A 16561-nucleotide genomic window follows, 5' to 3' on the forward strand; every position below is an offset into this window, starting at 1 on the left:
TTCCCTTTTCACTTTAAATCTTTCTGTACTTTGTGAAATATACATATATATATGTGTGTGTGTGTGTGTGTGTACTCTCTACACATATGTTGTTTTTGTTAAATTTTTTTAAACAATAAGGTGTGTTCATTGTTAAAATTGATTTTGCTTATTAACTGCAAGTGAGAAGATCTTCCCTTATTTTGAAGTAATTTTGAAAAACTTGTTCTTGATTTCTTTATAAGTTAATTTCTCTTAAAGAAAAAGCATATTTAATTCCAGCATTTAATTAAAGTTATTGAGAGTCAACCAGAAAAGTTTCAAAATCAGTAGAATTCTACCCCAATCACGTCCTATACCCCAGTCTTCATTCAGGAAGAGGTTTCTAAGAAGTACATATATCAAAAGTCATAGAGGTAATTTTATTCTTTGACTCTGTAATTCCATTTCTGGGTCTAGGTGCTAAAGAAATAAAAATTTTAAATCTTCATAATAGTAGAAAATGACTGTAATACAAATGTCTAGCAATTGACTCCCATTGACCAAACCGTGAGATAAGACGGAATGTTATGTTGTCTTTACAAATACTGAACACAGATAAGGTATGCATACAAAATAGTACCAGTGGTTAAAATAATGCTTTTTGAGTGCATTTGAGTACCAGACATGCATGGTAGAAACCAGGTTTCCTATTGTATTATATCTAGACATTGCCTCTGTTTGATAGAAAAGGAAACTAAGGGTGAGGGGAACTCAGCAGTTGTCATGTAGATGAGCTTTGTTTTGAAGCCCCAGTGTCGAAGCCCATCAGCTCCCACTCCAATCCATCCATACACTCACAGTGCATGCTGTACCTCAGGAAGAAGTTCTGCACTCGTCTTTTGGAAATATTGCTTAAATGATCAGTAATAATGATTTTAAAGCACACCAAGAGTAGATCTGGAGCCTCTTTGAACTCTGGGACACCCAAGTGGTGGTTCCCTCCATATCTCATTTCCAATTTATAGCTGAGAATAATCAGACCTGTACTATGACCTCTGTGTACTTCTGTAGTTATAATTTATAGGTAGATTTGTAATTTGAAGGATAATTCATAATAAATGATTTTCCTACTCAAAAATGCTTGATTTATCTTTCCTGTGGTAGGAGTACTTGCTGCCATTGTTAATTTTCTATGATTTAGGCAACACGGATGATCAGTTTCTGTGTGCATACCTTTGTGAGTTAACTCTAGAGGTATATATGGTCCTAGCTTTGAAAATGAGCAGATCATTCATTATGGAGTTGAGCCTGTGATGGTGTCCCCATCATTTCCGTACTCCAGTTTGCAGCTTCTGCTGCTCCTGGTCTGCAGTGATCAGGTTTCAGAGGCCACTGAGCACCGCACCCCACCCTCCCCCGCAGCCTTCAGGGCTGGAACCAACCCCCAGCCCCCACTCTAGCAGTCCCCTTGGTCCGTTACTCCTGTGTGCTGCTCAAGTATTATCGTTTCCTTTGTGCATCTGTGACGTGAAAGAAGTGGAGGAAGAACTGCTAGCAAAACACATGTTTATAAAAGTGTAACACAGATGTTGGTTTGATTTTCACTCGTACCTTCCATTTTGTTCAGAATTCATTATTCCCCAGGTGAAAGCTGCAGAGAGAGAGATGAAATGTCAAGCTAATCTCATCATTAGTTAAAGACATATTCAGGGATTTTTGAATTCTAGGCCAGCATACTCAATTTCTAGAAAAACAGGGGAATCAAGACCTAGAGAAAACAAACAACCCAATCAAAAAATGGGCAGAAGGCTTCCCTGGTGGCACAGTGGTTGAGAATCTGCCTGCCAATGCAGGGGACACGGGTTCAAGCCCTGGTCCGGGAGGATCCCACATGCCGCGGAGCAACTAAGCCTGTGCACCACAACCACTGAGCCTGCGCATCTGGAGCCGTGCTCTGCAGCGAGAGGCCGCGACAGTGAGAGGCCCATGCACCGCGATGAAGAGTGGCCCCCGCTCACCACAGCTGGAGAAAGCCCTCGCACAGAAACGAAGAACCGACACAGTCAAGAATAAATAAATTAATTTAAAAAAAAATGGGCAGAAGACCTAAATAGACATTTCTCCAAAGAAGACATACAGATGGCCAAAAAGCACATGAAAAGATGCTGAACATCGCTAATTATTAGAGAAATGCAAATCAAAACTACAGTGAGGTACCACCTCACATCAGTCAGAATGGCCATCATTAAAAAGTCTACAAATAACAAATGCTGGAGAGGGTGTGGAGAAAAGGGAACCCTCTTGCACTGTTGGTGGGAATGTAAACCGGTACAGCCACTATGGAGAACAGTATGGAGGCTCCTTAAAAAACTAAAAATAGAGCTACCATATGATCCAGCTGTTCCAGTCCTGGGCATATATCTGGAGAAAACTATAATTCCAAAAGATACATGTTCATTGCAACAGTGTTTACAATAGCCGAGATATGGAAGCAACCTAAATGCCCATCGACAGATGAATGAATAAAGAAGATGTGGTACATATATACAATGGAATATTACTCGGCCATAAAAAAGAATGAAATAGTGCCATTTGCAGCCACATGGATGAATCTAGAGATTATCGTACTAGGTGAAGTAAGTCAGAGAAAGACAAATATCATATGATATTGCTTATATGTGGAATCTAAAAAAATGATACAAATGAACTTATTTACAAAACAGAAACAGACTCACAGATTTAGAAAACAAACTTACGGTTATCAAAGGGGAAAGGTGCAGGGGGAGGGATAAATTAGGAGTTTGGGATTAACATATACACACTACTATATGTAAAATAGATAATCAACAAGGACCTGCTGTATAGCACAGGGAACTCTACTAAATATTCTGTAATAACATAAATGGGAAAAGAATCTGAAAAAGAATATATAACTGAATCACTTTGCTGTACACCTGAAACTAACATAGCATTGTAAATCAACTATATTCCAATATGAAATTAAAAAAAAAAAGACCTGAGAGACGGATTGCAACCGTGGGGCTTCCATGAAACAGGCTGTGCGGTAGGATGCTTGACCACGCTCTCCAAGGGGGTGGTTAATTTTATTCTTAATTTTCACGGTTGAAGTTACAAAATCCATGTAGTGAAACAGATGGTGCTGATGTGCACAGAGGTAGTATGCAGCCTGCTCACCTCTGTTTGGCGAGATAGCGACAGGGTTTTCCTGGTGGACATGCATCTGTCCTGAGCAGAAAGTGGTAGAACTTCGGCTTCCTCCATTTCACTTCCCATCTCACTCACTGGGTGTTAGTGTCTTCATCTCTACAGAGGAGGTGTGGGCTATCATGTGATGATGTCTGTTAATTGCTTTCTTTAAAAAGGAGAAAAGAAGAAGAAGTAGAATTATTTATAGTGAGTGGTGGTAGGTTAGTCTAATTAGTTGAAATCTAGAAAGCCATGTATATCTTACTTACTTGGTTTATTCTGTTTGGGAATAGAAACCAAATGCTCTGGAGAAAGCAGGGAAAATCTTATCTTTGTGTTGTTTTAATTGCAAACACACATTGCCTCTTTGAGAAATTCTTATGACTCTTCTTATGACTAATGATTACATTACATTTTAAAGCAAGGCATTTAATTCCTTGGCACTGGGAAATCAGTTTTGGGGGTACAGTTTTTTTAAGTGTGAAATTGACTCTTTTATAACTATTCTTGAATACTTTTCCATTCCTTTTTCTTTTTTTTTTTTGATTCCATGCATTATTGTTAAAGACCTTGGCATAACAATATTATCTGTATTGAAACAGAAGAAACAAGTGTGATACTCTGGGATCACAATTTTATAAATTTACGGATATTGCTAAAGACTGGAGGGGAGCCTGAAAAACAATTGGAATTGCAAAAGAATGAAGTGTTAGTTAAATATAGATTTTTGGGATACAGGTTTTTCCCCGGTGCATGGGGGAAAAATGGGCTTTTCCAGTAGTTAACAAGTAAGTTAATTTCAGGGTAGTTGAGATTTAACCTCTTATTTGTAACAGAATAGTAATATAACTTTCTTTTTGTTAAAGAGATACAGAAAAAAAAAATACAATGAGGTAGAAGGTAACCTGATAAATTTATATGAAAAAATGGCATTTATTTAAGCAAAAGTCTTTCAGAGCCTCCCTCCTCTCCTATATAATTAATGTTATACTTAGTTTTATGCTTCGTACCAGAGTGCAGTATACCAGTGATTTTTTTTTAGAGCTTGGGAGTGCCAGAGGTAGTAAGCAAATCTCAAACTGTCAGCTTTGAGATTTATTATGTGTGTCTGCTATTTGAGTCCAAAAGGGCTTAACAGCTGAATATAGATTTTTAAATCACCCTTGGGATTTAAATTTTTACTCTGAAAGACTAGGTCATTTGACAGTAGTCAAGGGCATTTTCATTCTCAAGACTGTTATGCAGGCCCAGCAGAAAGCTCCTCCATCAGCCCACGAGGGGCGTCATTCTCTGGGCTGAGGCGTACTAATCTGGGGTATTTCACACACAAAAATAATACAACACAGGGGGATTTGTTCTGTAGACTGATCCAGCAAGTGGGTTTTAAATTGGCAGCACGCAGACAGGAAACAATTGGTCCAGATACCGAGGATTAAAGGTATTTAGAATGTGTATTGTGTTATTGCGTTTTGATGTGCAAGAAATTTTTACACCTGGAAGTTTGTTTTAGGAACTCACCAATATAAAGACTGATCAGTTGGGGAAAAAAATTTGACAGTGATTATTGCAATTATATTTTCAAAGATACATGCAGTACATTGATGATGTAAAATATGTTGGTTACGTGAGATTTTTAAATTAAATGACTGGATGCAATATACATATTTTAAAATATATATCTATATTTATATAGATCTTTGAAATATAGTCTCTTCTTTTAAAGAGAAGAAAGGTTCTGCAGGCTGTGCTTCTTATTCACTGGTTCCTCAACAAACATCCGCAACAGCATTCAAACTTGGGCTCATCAGAGACCAACCAAGTCAGACCCCTCTGGTGTGGAGCCTGGGGGTCTACATTTCAAGAACCCCTCAGATGATTACGGTGCACAGCCAGGCTTCCGAGCCACTGTTATAAAGTTCTGTGTGTGAAACATGGAAAGGCACATAGTTGAAAGAAATCTTGTAGTTACCTTGTAGTAATTGTAAAAAGAAAAAAAAAATCAGTTTAGTTCTTTAATATTCTGGAAAATATCAGATTAAAAAGAATACCTCCCTCTCCAAGAAATAATTTCATTCCTTACCTGAGATGCCCGGAACTAAACATAACCAAATAGAAGATGGCAGAACAGCTGATAGCTACAGACCAACACTGGCATGAGTTAGACTTGAGCTAGGCTTAGATTATCAAGCAAGTTAAATTCAGCACTAAGCTGAGGTTAAAGGGGAGGCATGTGAGTAAATGAAGTAGAACAGTAGTACTGTGTTACCTTTTAAAGAAGTTTGAAATCTCTGGTTGAATGAAGCATAGTAATTTCATAGAACTGAAGTATAGACTCTGAAGGCTTAAGGTACAGTGACTCACTATAATTAAAAGTGGAAATGCTGGAAAGCATGAATGTGGCTATGTTGATTATTATTTTGGTATTTTAAAATGTGTTGCATGGAACAGGTTAGTACATTAATCTAAGATAGTTAAGGTAAGGTCGTGTAAAGAACTGTCACTAGAAACCTGAGAAAAGTGAAATGGCATCAGGCATTTATAATTACAAGCAAGGATAAATTTACCTGGGTTCGTGTTTTGGTACCAGTGGTTGGGGCAGGGGTGGTAAACAGAAAGATATTTTTGCTGACTGGTCACGCAACTGTGGGTCAGATGTGACTCATTTCATCCATTAGCTTAATCAGTAAAACTGAGTGTGTTTAGATCTGGAGGAATTCAAAGATGATTACTACACAGTCCTTGCTCTCAAGAAACCTGTAGGTAAATAAGATAATATCGGTGTGTAGGTGAATAGAACATATATCAGTAACAACAATAACAGCACGTCGACTTTTTTCATTGATACAGCAGTTGGAAAAGGGGTTTGTTTACTGGAGAAGCCAGTGCTAGAAGGGTTAACTCATGTACCGTCAGTTGTTAAAGTCATAATATTTAAGTGGATAAATAAAATGGTGCTTAAGAAAATATGTTAAGGATCTGATCTGGGATCGGGGGGGATCGGTCAGGAGGGGAAAAGGGAAAGATGGTAAAAGGAGGTACTGCTTCGTGGTGATCTCTGTATTGCAGTACCGGGGATTGGGAGTTGGGGTCCATCTGGTGGAAATAGGGGCATCGCTTGGCACTGCGGAATAGGTCACAAGGTTCAACCTTCTGGGAGAAGGGAAGGTAATGATTAGCCGTATCACTTGTGTCGGCCAAGTGAACTAAGATTGAAGGAGGAAGCCACTTCTTGAAGGCAACTGCAGTAAAAATCAAGACTCTATATACCAGCTACGCTGCCAGCTACTTGTACCATTTAATCCTTGAAACGGCCCTGTGAGGAGGGTACTGTTACGTTCCCCACTTTTCAGTTAAGGAAACTTAGTCCAGAGAAGTGAACAACTGCCCTGAATCACAAGGCTGGGAGGTGGTAGAGCCAGGATTTGGACCCAGGGTGTCTGGCCTAAGAGATGACGTACCACCTCCTTTAGCCTAAGTGGATTGTTAGTATCCAAAGCCAAATGGAGCTGGGCAAGGCAGGGACTGATGACTGGTACAAGCAAAATTTTTTAGGACTTTGTGGCTGGTGTACTACTTTTTTTTGTGTGGGGGGGGGCATGGTTTTTGATAGATGCACAGTCTAGATGAATATCATGGAACAACAAAGGATATGGAAGTGAGACAGTGGCAAAATATGGGCCCTAAGACTGCATTTGAATGGGTCTTGTAGTGTTTTGAGGCAGTAGTACAAGATGGAAAGGTAAGATGGGATCTTTTTGAGATCCGGAAAGGATTCCTAAAGTCAGATTCTTAAAAAGGAACTTAGGTTTTACTTGATTATATTCTGGAGAACTGAAAGCTTTCAAGTGGGACATTACGTGACTGAAGCTGATAATAGGTTGTGAGTTAGAGTATTATTTTTATCCAAGGGATTTGTTCTGCTTCAGCGTGGTCACAGTGGATGCTGAAGGTAGAAGATAGAATGAGTCAAAGGTTGGTTGAACAGGGAGAGTGATGATGTAAATAGTTTCAAACAACACACAGTAAGTGGGAGGAAGATGTCACTGGGAGTGAGGGTGGGAGAAATGCGTGGAGCCCATTCGGCACCGAGAGGCCCCTAGTACTGTGCTTACAGATTGAAGGCAATGATCTAGATGGACATCATCCTTGCGTGATGCTGAACCAAACCCAAGCCTGAAGATTATTTAGCTGTGTGACCCCAGACAAGTTAATTGGTCTGTCTTTTTAAGTCTCAAGTTCCTTCTGCTAAAGTAGGATTAGTAGTAGTACCACTTCACTAGCATGAGGAGTAACTGAGTTTAGCTCAGTGTATTAGTTTTCTGTTGCTGTTGTAAAAACTAGACACACTTTACTGTTGTAAAAATTAGCCAGCAGTGTTGCGTCTCTCCCAGGCTTCTTGCATGGTCCCACCCCCACCCCCGACTCTTCTGCCTCCCTCTTCCATGTTTAAGGGCCCTGGTGATTCCATCGGGCCACCCGGCTACTCCAGAACAATCTCTCCATCTTGTCTCCCCATTTTAATCACGTCTGCAAAGTCCCTTTTGCCATGTAAGGTAGTGGAGTAACCGAATGGCAGGTTCTGGTGATCAGGACGTGGATTTCTGGGGAGGAAGTACCCTGTTACCCCTGCAGTGCCACCGTGCCTGAAAATTGCTACCATTTAAGCAATTTCTAGTACTATTATTATTATTGTTGTCATCGTCATTACTGTTAATGACAGGATTACTCGCCGCTAGCATTTCATTGGTAACGTTAGTGTCACAGCAATGCTGAAAGCTTTATTTTCATTTGCGGCTCTACTGGATCTGTTTGGCAGAGATGTCAATCTGATACTATAAGTAGTTTAACTTGAGGTGGCATGTTAGTTTTTAGAAGTACTCAGGAAGGAAAATTCTGAACTCTTAAGTTGTGCAAAGATATTTTTTTCCAGATAATAGCATATGGCGGTCATTAATCAGCCTTGTCATCAGAATGTAAAGTTATGTGTGCCATTTTATTATTAATGATTTGCAAATAAGAGGACTGGTAACAATTTATTTTCTTCCTAATACATTTCTAATATATCTAGTTGGGGAGAGACTACATATTATATAACTTGCTTTATATTTTATGGTTTAAATAGTTGTTTTTGAACAGCAAATAGTTATATTTGTAAAAAGCAGAAAAAAATTTATACTGTTGGCTTGCTACTTATTTTTTTAAATCTTCAGATTTATTTATACACCAATTAAAGTCCTGTAAATTACACTTGAACAGGCATTAATATGAGCACCTAAAATGTTAAGAGTTTTTTGTTTGGCCAGATGAGGGCACTTTTTCTTTACATTTCTGGAGTTTGAGCTGTGAAGCAGATTTGTTTTTCTCCATCCAAGCTGTTACTTACTTTCTGTTATTATTGCCAGTGAGAGAAATAGTTCTGACATTTTTAATGTTTTGATTGTGTTGTATTCTTACAGGTTGATCTTTCCCCAAAAGGAAAAAGCTTCAGTTTCTTGCAAAATTTTTCTATACGGAAACTTTAAAATGAATGACAATTTCTGTGGTACAGGGTAGTTTTAAGAAATACATGTGTACGTGATTTGTAGTTTTGCTTATAATTAGTAATAGCGGTTGAAATTTACTTTTATCCTAATTCGAGTACTCTGTCCATAGCAAGATGAAGTGGAATTAGCCGGACTCTTCTTCTCCTCATCAAACTTCTTACGCCTACTTTACACTGAATCAGTGTCACTTTGCATCTCCATCAAAATCCAAGTAATGAAGAGGAAATAAAATACCAGAAATATTTTGTCTTAAAAACAAACCCCAAAACCAAAAATAAATAAATAGAAAGGTTAGATAGACCACACAATCCAACACCTGTAAGTAAAATATCAGATGTAGCATGCATAACTTTTTTATTTGTAGTGCTGGCTGTCAAGGGCTAGGGTGAGTTGAGTAGGATAAGGTTTCTCAGGTTATGTGTGATGGTACTAAAAACAGTACAGACTGCAGTTGCTTCGTGTTGATGTGAATATTCTAAGAAGAAAACCAAAGACAGAGTAATGTTGAGGATTATATTAAAGGGCCCCCGTCATAAAGCTCTTGTCATCTCACCGTAGATAAAACACGTTTACGACTTCTTTTGAAAGTTAAGTTTCTGAACAGCAATGAAACAGGGAACTTGCTTATTAAAGTTTAAAAAACACTAATGAAAATAGATGTCATCAAAACTTGATTGACTTGAAGGAGATTAAAAAGGGGAGAAACCACCATGAATGAGTCCAAAGGGCAAGTTTGTTTAAAATTGTGCACAAGTTTAAAAGTCATGAGGAGGCATGAATTAGTTTTAAAATATACGTATAGCAAGATGAGGATGAAGAATACCTCCCTGGAGTAGAGTCAAGAAAGCTGCGGTCAAGTGACTCTGGAAGGGGGTAGGGGCGTCAGCCTAGTGAGCCAGCCGACCTTAGTGTCCCCTGTGACTGCCAGGCAGCGCTGCGATCACCATCATCACAGCCCTTACTGTGGGCACCAGCTGTGCTGCAGGGGCTTCTCCTTCACTTACTCTCGTCAACGTCCCTGTGAGACACGTATTATTATTCCCATTTTAAAGATGAGGACATTTTAGGCTCAGAGACATTAAGCAATGCGTTCAGTGCCACAAAAACTAGAAAATAATGTATTCTCAGGCCAAAATTCATGTCATAAGCATTAAAGACACTTTAAAGATAGGAGGAATATCACCAAGAAGCAGGGGCTTCGGGTTGAAAGGATGGAGTTCCCAGTCAGCTCTGTCTGCCTCAGAAGGCCATCTGAGCTGCTTGGTACCTACGAGGAAGGATTTGTTACGGCCTCAGCAGCGAGCACATCTTCGGCCTATTGATGGACTGTTCATATTAGTCCCTCGGAGAGAAAAAAAACAGTATCCTAGTGTTTAATATCTACCAACATTATTATTTTTTTAAGCTAGGGGATTACTAAGAAAAAGGAAAAAAGACAGTAGTGGCTTTTCACCTTAATTCTGTTTGTGTTCCCTGACTTGTTGTTTTATAAATTTTGGTAGTGGTCTTTTGCCTAGACCTTACCAAGACACAGACTGTTGGAATAGTAAAGCCAAACTTTTTTTTTTTCTTCTGACAATCCTTTTTAGCAAGTAGTAAATATTTTAAACCAGGAAAAGTGTAGATCTTTAATAAGAGTTCAACTTTTCTCTCCCTTTCATTAAACATTCATTGGGAGCCTTGTATGTACCAGCCGCTCTGCTTAGCCTGTTGGATACAGATGTAAGACACAGCTGTGCCCTTGCTGTTGGTTTATAGTCTGGGGTGGGAACTCAGGAAGCACACCAGTCATTACGATGAAACGGGATAAATACTGTGACAGCGGGCAGGGTGCCCCGAAAGCACGTACCCCAGCCTGGGCAGGAGCGGGGAGGGACTGCTTCACGGAAGGAAGATGTGATGTTTGAGCTGAATCCTGAAGCACAAGTGATCAGAGTATTTCTCACACAGATAACTGAGAGGGAGGAAGGGCTGGGTTTTAAAGGGGAGATGTTTGTTTTGGGTATTTGGGGCGCGGTACTTAGGTTCTGAGGTGTATATTTGGTTTTGTACAATGTGGGAGTGGAATTTTTTTAAGGATTTTTTTTTTTTTTTTTTTGGTCCGGAGGTGAATATTTGAGACTCATTTGAATAGAAGTGACAGAAAAGATAGATTAGTGACAGAATAAGGTAGAAAAAGAGGGGAGGAAACTGGGGAGTGAATGCCTGAGAAAGTCAGAGAGGTTCCTGGAACCCCAGAGTCAGAAGCCAGACCGGTGCTTCGGGAAGAGGTGGCGGGGCGTCTGCGGAGGGAGTGCAGAGCCCCTACGTGGAGGAGGACGAGGAAGGCACCAGCTGTGGTTAGGCCGCCAGTCAGTGTCGTGCAGGCTTAGATTTCAGGTTGCGTTTTAGAAATGTGCATGTTCTTCTCTAAGCCTTTTTTATACACTGGTTCTTGACTTTGGAGAGGGCATCCAGGGGCCTCTTTGAAGCCGTGTACGGACGTCGACGGCGTCCCTTTATTTTGTTCCCTGCCCATCGTCCTCTTTCTCCTGACAATCTAACCCGTATTTTCCTTGGGAAATAACTCCCTGCTCGCTCTCAGGCCTGGTCTTGTCCTGTATTTGATGCACACCTGACCCTAGGAATGTGCACGTGATGTGACTGGACCAGTGAGACTTGACCCTGCGAGTTTCCTGAAACTCTGGAGGAAAAGAATCTCTTTGGTTGGATTTGAAGCTGTAAAGGTGTGAGCCAAGAGCTGTCCTCATGGGACAGGAGACTCGGGGAGGGAGCGGGGTGTGGAGCTGAGACAGACAGACACACACCCATTTATTGTGTGAGTTGAGTCTCTGGATCGATTCCTGGACTTTTCAATTGTTTAAGCCAATAAATTTCCCTTCTTTTGTTTAAGTTCTTTTGAATTGGATTTTCTGTCATTTGAGGCTCAAAGAGTCTCTCATTCCTCTGAAGAATACTATGTACTTACATATTTTAAATCCTGCAAACGATTCAGGGGTTTACAGGTGAGTAGAGGCCCACTGAACAGAATTAAATGCTTTACTCTGTTCAATTATTATCAGTAAGATTTGCCCCACAAATGTAGATTCAGTATTGTTATCATTAACAAATTTATAATGGTCATTCTTGGGACAGTTTGATCTTTATTACTAACATACGTGTAACATTTTGTTTTTTTATTGTAGATGAGGGGAATGGGACATTTTTATTAATGCCTTTTAGATTAATTGAGGGTTAACACATTTATCTCCTTCAGCTTCTTTCAGTAAGGATATCCTTTTGGAAATGTTGGGATTCCATTTTATTCGTTATCTGTCTCTATAGGCTTATAAATATTCTTGCCAACCATAAATCTTAGATCTAGGAATCAAGACCATAAACCATAAAAGCAACATAACTTGCCAAAGGCCACATAAAATAAAATATGAAGTCGTCCCTGACTCTAGCTAAGTAACTTGAAGGAAAAGGAAAATGGTTTTGCTAATTTTGTAATTAGGAGTAGGCTTCCAATTCAGCTGAAAATGATGGATATTTTAAAATTTAATTCAATAAAAACTATTTACTAGAAGGCAACATTAAAAATACTAGGGCAGTTGGAAAGTACTTGCTCTGATAAAAAGATTTCCAAGGGCATTGTGACATCTGCCCTCTAGGTTGAGTTAGTGAGGCTGGCCACAGAGAGGGTAATTATTTCTTTCTGGGCACTGCACGTGCCATGGATGGAGCTTCTCCCAGGCACACACTGATGCTTGTTCGGGTTACATAGAACAAAAAAGTTGGATTATAATCACCTGTGGAGAGCTGAGAATGTGCCTGAATTCAGTATACTAAATTTCTTCTTTTCTGTAGAAAGAGAGATTTCATAAGAGAATAATACCAACTAATTTCTAGTTAGTACGTAGAAGAAAACGAGTAAGAGTAAAAAGGTTAGATTAAAATTGAGTCCCAGACCACATTCCCTATGCTCTGGTCATGTGTTCCTTGATATTGGTCTGATGTTCTCAGCCTCCATGCTTTTTTATTTTATTCTCTATCTAAAATACCATTTATGATTTAGTATTAAATTATGTAATTTATGAATTAGCACTAATTAACAGTATATGAAGTCCTGTACTCTAATGCAGCTCACACTCCAAGAAGCTTTTTGAGACGTTATAGTCAGACTTAATCTCTTCCCACTTACGAACAAGCATCCTCCCTTCCTCTGTCCCTCCATTTGTTCAGACTTTATATTTTCTTTTCCTTCTACATGCTTTAGGCATTGCAAATTCTAGTGGGTCAAAGAAGAACAATGCCATTCCTGCCCTCTGGTGGTTGAAAGAAATATTGCAAACAAGTGATTATAAAGATCTGTGTGCTATGACTCTTCATCAGCCTTGGCATCATCCATTTCTTTCATTCCTGCTGCGTTTATTCATTCACTGATTGGTCAGTCATGTAAAGAGCATCTTCTGTATGACAGCCTTTATCAGTACTCTAATGGTGCCTTGTCTGGTGTAGCAGCATTCTGGGCTTCAGTAGCAACAGTTTACACATGTGAGGTCTTTCAAATGGAATTACAAAGGCATGCTTTCGATGTGTCTAGATCTGACTTTCTGCCTCCATATTTGGGTTGCAAAGTGTTTTCCTATCTGCATCTAACATTTCTAGGCCTCCTGAGCTTCAAATTGGTTGTACATGTGATGGATGAAAAATAAAGAAGTATTGTACCTTAGTTCTCTCTACGTCGAGACTTAGCAGCTTAACACAGTAAGCATTTAATATCTCAGAGTTTCTGAGAGTCAGGAATTACGGAAGTGACCTAGCTGGGTGGTCTGGCTCCGTCTCTTAGGGGAATGCGGTCAAGATGTTGGTCAGGGCTGTAGTCGCCTGAACGCTTGGCTAAGGCTAGGATATGCTTCCAAGTCCATCCTGATCGGTGGGAGGCCACAGCTCTTTAGGTCATGGTGCTTGGCTTCCCCCGGAGTGAGCGATTCAAGAGAGAACAAGAGGGAGGCCTCAGTGTCTTCAGTGACCTCGCCTTACAGGTGAGGCAAGAGGACTGCGTAGGGCTTGACTACCAGGAGGTGAGAATCACTGGGGGGCACCACGTGTTACAACCCCATGTTTGTGAGCCTCTGTCAGGGAATTTGGGCCCATACAAAGAAGACACTAGTAAATCTTCAAATGGGAGTATTTTAGAGTGAAATAAAGGGTTGAAAAATTAGGACCAGCTCATCTTCACTTTAATTTCATTCTTCATTCCCCTGAGTGAATGCTGATAAGTTCTCAGTGCTCCCAAGCTAACGCTTTTAAACGGAGCATTTAGAAATGAGTCTCATGAGAACAAATTTTTACGAACGTGAGGCAAACATTTTCATTTTTAAAATCTGTGATCTGTTTCTGTTTCTGTGCCACTCAGTGGTGAGAAGTATTTCTGCAGAGGATGCTTAGTGATGGCTGCTTGTTTCTCAAAGGTTCTTTGTCAAATTGCTTACATATTTTAATTGGAGCAGTGAGCACCGTTTGGGGTCTACAGTCTGTCAGAACGCTGCTAGCCTCAACAAGGTTGTGATGAAAAATGGCAGAAATCCAGATGATCGGGTGGTAAGGAAAGTGTGACCACCTCATGCATACGCAGGTTTAAACATTGCTAGGTTACTAAGCACGGGTGTGAGCAGAGCTGAGAGTAAAGTGTCTAGAACAGAATCTTAGTTTAGTATTAAGAACCTCGGGTCTTTGAAGTAAAATTAGAAAGGAAGATTAAAGTTGCCACTCCTCTCTGCTACCTTCCCCCCAAGTAATTTTCCTCCCCGTTTTCCATCCCACCTTAATACATGTTTTCATAAGTAAAATCTGTTTTCAGGTTGGTATGTTCATTTTGAAAGTACAGCAATGCTACTTTCAGCATTGTAAGTGGATGGGAAAGGAAAATATGGGGGGATATAAACAATTTAAAATATTAGAATTCTGTTGATCTGGTTTTCATGTCATGGTTTCAATACCATTATAGAAATAAATCATATTAGAAATGATATTTCTAGCTATGCAATTTTATTGATGCTTATGGTAATAGCCAACCTAGAATACATGTTTCCATGGAATAACTATAATAGCCTATAATGTTTGTTTATCTTTAAGGTCTTATTTTGCATATATGACTCATGAAATTAATATATTAATAAGTTTGTAATCCCCAGCGGCAAAAGGATAGATGATAATATATTATACATTGAGATTATTTCCTTTAGAATTTATTTCATTGACCATATTGTATCACATTGATTGATTTGCATATATTGAAGAATCCTTGCATCCCTGGGATAAATGCCACTTGATCATGGTGTATGATCCTTTTAATGTGTTGTTGGATTCTGTTTGCTAGTATTTTGTTGAGGATTTTTACATCTATGTTCATCAGTGATATTGGCCTGTAGTTTTTTTTTTTTTTCTGTGACATCTTTGTCTGGTTTTGGTATCAGGGTGATGGTGGCCTCCTAGAATGAATTTGGGGGTGTTCCTCCCTCTGCTATGTTTTGGAAGAGTTTGAGAAGGATAGGTGTTAGCTTTACTGTAACTGTTGGATAGAATTCACCTGTGAAGCCATCTGGTCCTGGGCTTTAGTTTGTTGGAAGATTTTTAATCAGAGTTTCAATTTCAGTGCTTGTGATTGGTCTGTTTATATTTTCTGTTTCTTCCTGGTTCAGTCTTGGAAGGTTGTACTTTTCTAAGAATTTGTCCATTTCTTCCAGGTTGTCCATTTTATTGGCATGCAGTTGCTTGTAGTAGTCTCTGAAGATCCTTTGTATTTCTGCAGTGTCAGTTGTTACTTCTCCTTTTTCATTTCTAATTCTGTTGATTTGAGTCTTCTCCCTTTTTTTCTTGATGAGTCTGGCTAAAGGTTTATCAAGTTTGTTTATCTTCTCAGAGAACCAGCTTTTAGTTTTATTGATCTTTGCTATTGTTTCTTTCATTTCTTTTTCATTTATTTCTGATCTGATCTTTATGATTTCTTTCCTTCTGCTAACTTTGGGGTTTTTTTGTTCTTTCTCTAATTGCTTTAGGTGTAAGTTTAGGTTATTTTTTGAGATTTTTCCTGTTTCTTTTTCTTTTTTTAACTTTTTTTTTTTTAAATAAAACAATCATATACTTGTAAAGGAATCTTTATACTTGACTTTACTATTAGTTTTTAATAAACATTATCAAGGGACTATATTAAATTCTTACATTTTCCATATATCAAAAATGTGGAATGCTTTATGAATTTGCGTGTCATCCTTGCACAGGGGCCATGCTAATCTTCTCTATATCATTCCAATTTTAGTGTATGTGCTGCCGAGGCGAGCACTTTTCTTGTTTCTTGAGGTAGGATTATATTGCTATGAACTTCCCTCTTAGAACTGCTTTTGCTGCATCCCATAGGTTTTGGGTCATCGTGTTTTCATTGTCATTTGTAGGTATTTTTTGATTTCCTCTTTGATTTCTTCAGGGATCTCTTGGTTATTTAGTAGCATACTGTTTAGCCTCCATATGTTTGTATTTTTTACAGTTTTTTTCCTGTAATTGATATCTAGTCTCAGAGCATCGTGGTTGGAAAAGATACATGATATGATTTCACTTTTCTTAAATTTACCAAGGCTTGATTTGTGACCCAAGATATGATCTATCCTGGAGAATGTTCCATGTGCACTTGAGAAGAAAGTGTATGCTGTGGTTTTTGGATGGACTGTCCTATAAATATCAATTAAGTCCATCTGGTCTAATGTGTCATTTAAAGCTTGTGTTTCCTTATTTATTTTCATTTTAGATGATCTGTCCATTGGTGAAAGTGGGGTGTTAAAGTCCCCCACTATTATTGTGTTACTGTCGAT

The 16561-nt window shown here is 39.0% G+C and overlaps 1 protein-coding gene and 1 non-coding gene across 12 annotated transcripts in view; one reads left to right on the forward strand and one right to left on the reverse strand.

Moving 5' to 3' along the window:
* PLEKHA5 (pleckstrin homology domain containing A5) overlaps positions 1-16561 on the forward strand; it is a 239560-nt gene that overhangs the window by 63828 nt on the left and 159171 nt on the right. The window lies entirely within an intron of this gene.
* LOC118902966 lies at positions 15932-16038 on the reverse strand. The gene has a single exon (XR_005021676.1). It is a non-coding gene; the product is annotated as a U6 spliceosomal RNA (small nuclear RNA).

Source organism: Balaenoptera musculus, chromosome 10 (assembly GCF_009873245.2).
Source record: "Balaenoptera musculus isolate JJ_BM4_2016_0621 chromosome 10, mBalMus1.pri.v3, whole genome shotgun sequence".
Lineage (NCBI taxonomy): Eukaryota > Metazoa > Chordata > Mammalia > Artiodactyla > Balaenopteridae > Balaenoptera > Balaenoptera musculus.